Here is a 6703-nt window from a genome sequence, read left to right as displayed (position 1 = left end):
CCATGGCAGGGGGTCGGACTTGATGATCCGCTCAGGTCCCTTCCGACCCTACCAACTATGAAACTATCTCCAAAATCATTCATCCTCCTCACTCTACTTGAAAAAAGAAATTTGAGGAACAGGTAAGGTTGGGATTTTATCTCCTGATGTTATGGGGTCTTGCAGTGCTTCAGAAATCTATTATTTATCTCCCCTCCTGCTAGGACCACTGACTCATCACTGCACCTTCCTTTCTTCTGCTTCCTCCTCCCTCCCAGCAGCTGACCCTGCTGAGAACTGGCAATTCCTCACATACAGGTGGTACGTGCCTGATACATTGGGTGGCAGCAGCAAAACTCAGAGTCTTGGATCCCAAATTCAGAATAGAAAAGTGGAGCAGGAATGTCCTGCCAGCTGGTGACACTGCAAGGCATGGTTGTTGCGGGTCATAGAGACACACAAAGCAGAGTTAGGTAGAAGGGGATGTGCCAGAATCCCAGTGGCAATGACAGCCCTTAATAAGGGGTCACTCACCTGTTAACTCGGATGCTGCCCATGGCTCTTTTTATCATCGGGGTACCTCAGCTCACTGGGGGTAGTGGGAGTTGTACACGTGTGGCGTCTCACACAGAGGAGCTCACACGGGAACAGGTGGCTCTGGGGTTCACCCCTGCTGGGCTCTGGCACCCCCCATACCTGAGACCACTTCTGGGCATGCACACTAGAAGCAAGCAGAAGAAAGAAACACAAAGGAAAATCCTGTCAATGCAACAACCAAGGGGACAGGTCCCAGGCCAGGAGAAGGCAGTATGGAAATCCCAGCTCTTTGTGGCCACTGCAGAAAGGGACCTCACCATCTTGATGTGTTGCCAAGCATTGGCCCAGATACACACTAGGTATGAAGGGAACAAGGGTACACATATAGTAGAGCAGTTCTCAACCTCCACCATCCTTGCAATGTACCCCACACTCCCACCATATTTAGCTATAGAGGAAAGGGCAGTTGGGGTCAGAAAGCCCAGCGGGAGGACCCACCATTTAGTACATTTGTAAGGCACCTAGCATTAGACACGAAAATAACATAAAAGCTTACATCGAGACTAGAGATCAGCCAGTCTAAATACATCACAAACAAGGGCTAAAGGAGCTTGGGCAGACACAGTATCCTTCAGGAAAACTACCCAGCCAACGCAAGGAAAGAACACTTCCCAGTGACCACAGGACTCCTAAATCCTGCCCCCCGACCCTGCTGCACAACAGAGAAGAAAAATGGTGAATAGATACAAAAAAAGAAAAGTGACAAAAAGGAAGGGCCCAGAAAGAACCAGGGAGAAGCCTGCTGGAATAAACAGACCTTGCAACATGCCGCCAGATCTGCCAAGGAGGGATTCTGCCGGACAACCTGCAGAAGAGGTTTCAATGGACTGAGAAAGTTATGCCCCTGACCTGGTCTTGAGTGAACCGGAGGACCAAGGAACTGTAGGATCAAGAGCCGACTTGCCCTGGCTGACCGAAGCGGCTGAGAAAGGACATGCAGGAAGGGGTGATGACTCATAGATTATGAAGGGCTTTGTATACCAATACTAATCCTAAACTGTATTCTTTGGATTATAGGCAGCCAATGCAAATTGCCGAGTGCAGGCACAATGAACTGATTCCCTCACTCCCAGCCTAAGGAGCAAGTGAACTACTGTTGCAGCCTCCAGGTCAAATACAAGAAAAGCCCTGTTAAGAGCACCTTAAAGTGCTCTTAGAGTTGGATGTGCCAATGGCATGGTGAAGGACATGGGAGATGATGTGTCAAGGGCGACATCTGAGAGAAACAGTTGCATTCTCTCAGATAAACTGGGGTAAGAGCCAGATGTGTTCCTCATTGCAAAATGGCTCTCCAGGCTGCCAAGGTTGAGTCTGTGTTCTCACTAAGTTCTGGTGGACATATTACCAGATTAACACACACAGAAAAACAATGAGCAGGGTCTTCAAAATGCCACCTCCTACTGACAAACCTCACCCGTCTCTTGCCTCTACTTCCTGCCTAACACATGCTCTAAAACATACTATGCAGATATTTGTGAATTACATTTGTGATTCAGTGATATTTGTGATTGTGAAACATACCATGCAGATATTTGTGAATTACAGAGAAAATGTGTCTGCTTTTTGTCGTTGTAAAATGGCAGTTACATTAAGCAGAAGAGGTCTCTCATAAAGCTGGGCTGTTCGGACCAAGGAATGCGGCTAAACGTCCTGCTTATATGAAGGGGCGGGTAGAATAATAGACTAATAGCAAATGAGGGTTGAAAGGGACCTGAGGAGATCATCTAGTTCAAACCCCTGCTCAGAGCAGCACTAGCCCCAATTATATCATCTCAGCCAAGGCTTTGTCTAGCCAGGTCTTAAAAACCTTCAAGGATAAGATTTCACAACCTCTCTGGGTAACCTATTCCAGTGCTTTACCAGTTGCTTTTGTGAGGTCCATTTAACCCTGAAGGTTAATGTGCATGAAAGATAAGTAAGGGAATATTAACCATATAGAAATGGATTGTTCCTGGAATAAGGAACCATTACATTGTTTCCAGAGATTACTTAAAAAGCAAACATAGTCAGAAGATGATTGGATAAGGTTTATCTCACAAACACAGGCGGATCCAGGATTTTTTAATGGGGAGTATGGGAGCAGCGACCAGCACTGCATGAGGTGGCTGCACCCCAGTGTCCAGCCCCACTAGGCCCAGAACCAGCAGCAATAGGTGGGCTCCCACTCCCCGTGCCTGCTTCCAGGTTGGTGGGTGACACCCAAGGAAACGGACAGGGGGCAGGAAACCATCCGCCACCACTGCTACTGCTATCCTCAGCTGAGCCCAGCTTCCTGTGCAGCCCAGCTGGAGTACAGCAGGAGCAGCTCTAGAGCTCCCTGGCTCCTGGATTAGCCAGTGACAGCAGCAGCAGTGGGTGGGTGAGGAGGAGAATGGGAAGAGAAAGGTCATGCCATTGAGCATGGAGGGTGGAGGGGGATGATTCTTACCTGCTTTGGGAACTTAAGAAAAGTCCCTGGCTGTTACTCATGTGACACAGGCCAAAAGGGGAAGAGTGTAACCATACTACTGCACCCCTACCCCCAGATCTGTCCCAGAACACAAAGGCTCCTGACTGGATGAGTAAGGAAGTGTCTGTACACCTGATGGCTAGAGGGCAGTCATCGGAAAGGTGCAGAAGGCACTAAGAAGAGGCACCATAGAGTAATGCAGAACTACCCAAGAGGCTGTATGGAGCCATGGAGTGGACAATGACTAAAATAGCCTCCCCAACCTCCAGGACAGAGTCAATGATCATTACTTGGTTCTAGTCTGCACACAGAACATTGTTACGTTGCAACAGAAAAGGGAATAATGTGTTGTCTGAGAATTTTGTTAAATAGATTGGCTCTAATTAAGTGAACTTGCAAATTGGGTTTGCACCCTGTCCTTCACCTGACCAGCTAGTTTCAACCTGATATATCTCATCCAGATAAGAACATGGTATGGACAGTTTGACATCAGAGGCAGCTAATATATGGTCCTTTGAAGAGGATCAGGGACAGAGTGGGACCCTGGGTATATACAATGGAGCCTTTTGATGCTCCACTGGCCATACTCCAGGTGAAGACAAGATATTGCCTATAATTCCTCTTAGTTCTCTTGAGAACAACCACACCCAACCTCATTGGAGACAGCAGCTTCTCCACCCTCCCCTGATGGCCAAATTGCTACTGAAAAAGATCTAAAAAAGTAGGCAAGGCCTTACAGGTAAAAATGCAATTATGCAGTTGCTTATGGCTGATAGCCTAAGACCAAGGAAACAAAAGAGAAAGGCTGAGGGATGCACAGGAATGATTTCCCCTCTTGTCCCTTGATGCGGTCTCTCCGGAACAGGCTGACGCATATGGACATGAGGGAAGATCGGACTTACGTCTTGTGTTGCACCTGTTATTTGGCAAGTCAGAAAGCATGAGAGATTCAAAATTAAGGCTGGTACATCTAGTATCCCCCTTCTTAAGAGTGCAGAGCTGCTGCCAGAGCCAAATCACATTTTCCCTTTCTACCAGGGGGGCAAAAGCAGGAAGGAAGCCATTCACAATAGCAGCAGGAAGAAAGGGACAGGACAGTACCTCAGCTCACATCTGGATATTTAACAGTTTTATAATTAAACAGTTTCACAAAGCTGATTGAGGCCCCTCTCTTTCCTGGCTCCATGCATGGAGAGAGGAACCTTTTGCATCTAGGGGGCCAGACTGTGGTTAACTGAGTTGGAGGGAAGAAGCAAGAGGTTATGAATAACCTTCTACCAAAGCACCCAGGATTCTTGTTCCTTACATCTCTTGAGCCATCAAGGAGAGGCCACAGAAAACAAGTGAGATGTGGAGAGCACTGTGTCTCAGCCACGACCTGCACTGGCCAGCCCTACCCAGTGAGGAGTATAGACAGATCCTGTTAAAAAAATAACACAGCCCTTTCTGGTGTGCTTCTTCCCAGCTCTTATAAATGAAATCTGTCAAGCCAACACCTGCAGGGACTCCTGATGGTACACAGCTTCTGTGCAAACACTTCCCAGCGGGAACTGTGTCTGGTAGCCCAAAGCCAAAAAGCACTCAGACACAGGCTGTCTGGGGAGGACATGGCAAACTTACTGGTTATCCATGTCTCTAGGACTGCACCTTTGAAGCAGAGCACCAGAGGCTAATACTGCATTAGTACACAAAATTCATATTTAATGACAATAAAAGGACTTCTGTGAAGGGGTAATGGTTGTGTATTGGAAAACAAGCAACATTTCAGCAAATGAAAGCAAGTTTTAAGTGCTGGTTCAAGGATGGGAGCAGTTGCTTCAGTCTATCCAGTCACTGCTGGGGAGCCACCTGACTGCTGTTTCATAGATCATCTTCCTTGTTCACTTCTGAAATTTTGTCAGTGGATTTAAGGAGATCAGCAACAAGATGCAGCAGTTCTGCTCCAGAGACCAGCTGCTTGATGGATAGGTTGGCACCAACAATAATCCTGCGGAGATTCTGCAGGGCAACTTTTATGTTTTGTTTCATGGCCCCCAGGTCAGCAGACGGGCCCGCTCTCAGGTTTTCATTCTCTACCTTGCAAATCTCCAGCTCACTTTGGAGAAAGGACATTTCCTGCCTCAGCTTTCCAACATTACTTTCTGCCCTCAAAGCCCGTTGCGTCATCAACTGAAGGTTATGTTCTGCCTGATGTAGTATGGATTCCAGCCCCCGAGCCTCTTTATCTTCCTTGATTGCAGTGGCTCTCAGTCTCTTCTCCAGGCTTTTCACCATACTTGTCTGACTTTCTGAGAAATTCTGGATACTTTTGATCTTTCTTCTGAGCATGGAATTTTCCTCTTGGAGTTCTTGGTAGCTCAGCTGCAGAGACGGATATTCCCTGTCTCCTATGGATTCTTCATGAAGAGCACAGTTTTCAGGTGCCTTTTCATGAGCTGTGTATGCAATACAAGGGTCACTGGCATGGGCCCATGGAACAAATACCTCATTTCCTGATGTTCTGGATGCGTTCTGATGCAAAGAATCATATGGGCTAAACGCTGCCCTACTGGTAACCCTGGGCATATGGCCTCTTTCATGCCCAGGGCAATAGTAGCTCCTGCCCCAGTTCTCCTCCTCTTCATCTGCTAAGTGGTCAGCCACCACTGGGTCTTTGTAAAATGGTTCTTGAAGGTCCAAGGACTCCTCTTCAAAGTCTAGGCAGTGTCTAGCCAGTCTCCTCATGTACATTCCACTTTTCCCTTCCTCATCTTTTGCCATGTAGCAATTCTTGGCTTTTTCAAACCCCTTTAAGGAAAATGGAGTGGGTTCATCTGTATCTTCCATGTGATCATTACTCAGGCTACTGTGGCTCTTGCCCTGGCCTGGAGGAGGTGTGGGGTGATGGATGTAACTGGATAAGGATTCTTCGCCATCCTCCTCATCCAGGCCTGGGGACTGTGAACAGTCCCTCTCCATCGTCTCTGGGGTGAGACGTGGTCGTGGCATTTTTGAAGTGCTGCTGGCACTGGCAGAAATAGTGGCCAGAAATTAGCTCCAGCATAGGTCACATCCTGTCTGTGACAAATTTGCTGACCCTGCCCACTGTTGCACCAGTCTCTGAAATAACCTGTTTGGCCTCAGAACTCTTCAGTGTGTGATGGGGTTTACAGAAAAATCTGTACTTTAATCACCTGCATGTATGTATGTGTGTCTGCATCCTTAAAAATGGAGGCAGAAATTACCTGGGTCTATGATGTCATTGGATGACTACATTTCATGCTGTGACTTCATAGCCAGGGGAGAGAGAAATGGCCAGAATAACATTTTTCAGCCAATGAGCCTGAAGCATCCAAACAACTTGTGTCAAACCTACAACAGGTCCAGTCCCCTTTGGTTTCCCAAGCTCACCCCTGGGCTTCAGAGTCAGTTTCAGCACTAATGTTAAAGTTCGTTAATAGCCTTGATATCCAAATGTATGCATATGAAGCACACTGAAGACTTCCACTTGACTGACTAACTAGGCCTATTAAAAGCTTAACCAGGCTGGTCTCGGAGCTGCATGCTTCACAGAAGGAGAGTTTATGACCCAGGAGCAGTCATGGGAGAAGGAGACTTGATGTAAAGAGAGATGGGCCACTCAATGCCATTTTTACCTCGGTCTTCAAAGGCAAGGTCAGCTCCCAGACTGCTGCACCT

At 47.4% G+C, this 6703-nt stretch overlaps 1 pseudogene; it reads right to left on the bottom strand.

Annotated features, from left to right (window-relative positions):
- Nucleotides 1-4820: 4820 nt before the first annotated feature.
- LOC109296396 lies at nt 4821-5983 on the bottom strand (annotated as a pseudogene).
- Nucleotides 5984-6703: the final 720 nt, after the last annotated feature.

Source organism: Gavialis gangeticus, unplaced genomic scaffold (genome assembly GCF_001723915.1).
Source record: "Gavialis gangeticus isolate Ggan-Ray unplaced genomic scaffold, GavGan_comp1, whole genome shotgun sequence".
Classification (NCBI taxonomy): domain Eukaryota; kingdom Metazoa; phylum Chordata; order Crocodylia; family Gavialidae; genus Gavialis; species Gavialis gangeticus.
This window is presented reverse-complemented; position numbering and strand designations above follow the sequence as displayed.